The 3,220-nt window shown below is 42.3% G+C and overlaps 1 protein-coding gene across 1 annotated transcript in view; it reads left to right on the plus strand.

The window, feature by feature from the left end:
- Nucleotides 1–1,370: 1,370 nt before the first annotated feature.
- The window catches only part of LOC106957472 (voltage-dependent T-type calcium channel subunit alpha-1I-like), a 116,801-nt gene continuing 114,951 nt past the window's right edge, over nt 1,371–3,220 (plus strand). The window contains exon 1 of the mRNA XM_015048844.1: nt 1,371–1,485. The gene's annotated coding sequence lies outside the window, so the exon portion shown is untranslated. The remainder of the gene's footprint in view (nt 1,486–3,220) is intronic.

Raw genomic sequence — 3,220 nt, forward strand, 5'->3', positions numbered from 1 at the left:
TGATTCGGCCGCGTTCACGGCGCGGAGGCGCGCTCTCGCTGGTCGGCTGGAAGACACACCGCTCAACTTGGTTATGCGTCCATAACTATGCACCTGCTTCTTTTGTGCCTGCTCAATGCCACGTTACTTCAGTTGCCTCAGATCACAAGGCTGCTTTGAATTGCCCACAATGGTGCAGTGTTTTCCAGAAAAAAGAAAAAAAAAATGCAACATGCACTCAAAGATAAACAAAGAGATGAAGGAGAGTATATAGCGTGGCTCTTTCCCGTCTGTCCAGGCCTGGTGTGGTGTTAGAAAAGTGGGTTCAAAAATATTTAGCTCAGTTTATTTGATTACCGAGTGATTTACTGCTGCAACACCAAATGTACCCCCCCCTTCCCCCCTCTCTCTCTCTCTCTCTCTTTCTCTCTCTCACACACACACACACACACACACACACTTTCGTTCTAGAATTAAATGAAAAGATGAGGGTTTGATGCGTCGAAGACAAAGCAACATGTCAATACAGCGTGGCCTAACAAGTAAATATCAACTTCTTAAACTTGTCAGTGAAAATTAGTTCTATGCGACCGGGTTTTCACCGAGCCTCTGCCGAGATATTTCGGCTGCATGCGGTGCCGGTTTTCACAGATGCGCCCCTCCGACGCTTGTTCCACTGGGAGGGAGTCTGGGCGCATGATGGAGTGACGGCGATACTCTCTCGGAAATTGTAATGCTTCAGCCAGCGGGGGGAATTATTAACTGTTGCTGTTTTCTTTTCTTTTTCCTTTCTTCTTCTTCTTCTTCTTCTTCTTTTTTTTTAACTGACACGCCTTGTTTTTGGAGAAAACGTCTGGAAATGTCAAGTTAATCACCGAAATATCTGTCGGAACGAAATGGGATAGAAAGAATTGCGCAACATTTCCTTGGAAATGAACGAACTACAGAGATTTTTTTTTTTTACCATTTGTCAGAAGATGCTGGGTTTAACATTTTCGTCTTCTTGTACTGTTTTTTTTTTTTTTTTTTTTTTTTTGGCCGGGTCCCCTGTCAACGTGACCATGATGGAAATAAGTGTTCCCAAATTCCTCTGCGCATACGGTTTAAACTGCAACTCTGATCATTGATTATATCTGAAATCCAATTGCTACCTGAAGGTGATTTGAAGCAAAAGTTGGCTGACTGTGCTTGGATTTTTTTTTCCCCCTTTATTTTTTTCTTTTTTCTTTTTTCTCTCGGTTCAGTGAAAATGTGAGTTTCAGCGCGCACCAGACAGTCGCCAAAGGCAGAACCCAGATTTTCCACCGGGGGGGAACCGGGCTTTGTACCGCAGCGACGTCCTCACCGTTCTTCTCGCCGAAATGCCTCTGGGTGCACCGATTCCGTAAAGACACAAGTGGATATTGCTTCTCCATGGTGTTCAACGACCAGGTGCATCAGAGAAGGCAATATCTGGGCTGTTTTGTGCAGTAAATGCTGGACACACCTTTTTGAATGTCCGTCAAGGTAAGTTACCTACCGCCGACGTAAAAGGCTTATCTCATGTGGCTGTGTGGGACTAGGAGGGGGTTATTATGGAATATGTTTGTAAAACCTGAAAGAGAGCGTAGAGAGGTAAAAGTCTTGCCTACATTTTCAGTCGCTGTGATCCGGCAAGTGATGCATAATGTTTCAAGTTTTAGCTCCGAGAATGTGATTTCTGTTGCCATGAAAAACGCTCAGCAAACACAGAAATTTGTGGAAATTCTTACTGTATGATCACATCCAAACTGCGGTTTTCATAGAATCTGCCATACCGTGATTCTGTCCATAAGGATCATAACCCAGATGCCATCTTCTCTAAGGCACATTTTTTCCCCCTCATAGTTATCGATAAATAAGCAGCTAACAAAATTGTTGCATCTCTAAAAGTTCAGGCCTTAAATAAAATGTCTGCAGGTCCATTGGTGCAAAGTGGGGACTGAAATAAAATATTATCAAAGTTAATTTTGAACATTTTTCCCAGCTTACTTCAAGAGAAATGTTAAGTAAAAAAAAAAACTGCTGCAAGTATCTGATCAAGCTCGCCATAGAGTGGTGTCACCAAATTTCTCTTCATTCATTCCTTACTCGCTTACTAAAAACATACCATCTTTCATCACGGTCCTTAAGCCATGCAGATGTGCAAGCTTCTTGTTTGTGCTGCACAAGTTTAAAATATGATGCCCATTGTGCCAATCCTGCCTCTTGTAATTTCTCACATTTGTTTTATTTTATGCACACACATAAAAGACACAACTGAGGGGCTGCCCAGTTGGTTGCACTGTTATTTTGCAGCAAGAAGGTTCTGGATTTCAATCCCAGCCTGGGGTCTTTCTGCATGGAGTTTGCACGATTTCCCTGTGAGTGTGTGTGTGTGTTTGTGTGTGTGCATGGTTGTTTGTCCTGTCTGTCTCTGTGTTGCCCTGTGATGGGCTGGCAACCTGTCCAGGGTGTAACCCGCCTCTCGCCCATTGACCGCTGGGGATGGGCACCAGCACTCCTCGTGAACCCACTAAGCATGTAAGCTAATGGATGGATGGGCTGTTAAAACTGACCAAAGCTGCAATGGGCCACAATGAAAAAAAACATAATGTTCTGGCAGATTAATGTAGAATTATGGTTAATCCTAAGGAATATTTGCATAAAGGCAACACTCTTCAGTCAGAAAATCTTGGTCTGAATTTAGTAAGAGATAATAGGGGCAGCAGACTGGGGGTCCCAAGATCCTAAAAAGCCCTATAGGATTTTTAGGGACCATAAGGGGTTCCCTAAAATTACATCCATATTGGGTATATCCCAATGACACCGACTCCCCTGAATTAAGCCCCACAGACTATAAAATGCAATTTATATGAAATTAACTCTGTTTTCCATAGCAAAACTTTAAAAATAAAGGTTATGCAATTTTGTTCAACTTCCCTTGCAATGACATTTCCTCTTACAATAAAACGTAACCTGGAGGTATACCTTTCAGTTTTGCTGCAGTCAGTGTTTGGTGAAAAGAAACAAACAAACAAACAAAAAAAAAAGCATGGTTTTATTTCAAAACTACTTCAACAGTTTTTGCGTGATACTGAGTCAATGTTGAGTTGGTGTTGGGTAGAACCTTTGCAGGCATGAATGGCTGTTGTTGGTACAGACTGCCACAGGGCGGCAGTATAAAAATTGTAACTTTGGGTGTATATTATTTAGGGCTGTTGTAAACGAATATTTTAGTAAT

The sequence above is a fragment of the Poecilia latipinna genome, unplaced genomic scaffold (assembly GCF_001443285.1).
Source record: "Poecilia latipinna isolate Pla-1442-1.1 unplaced genomic scaffold, P_latipinna-1.0 Scaffold906, whole genome shotgun sequence".
NCBI classification, from domain to species: Eukaryota; Metazoa; Chordata; class Actinopteri; order Cyprinodontiformes; family Poeciliidae; genus Poecilia; species Poecilia latipinna.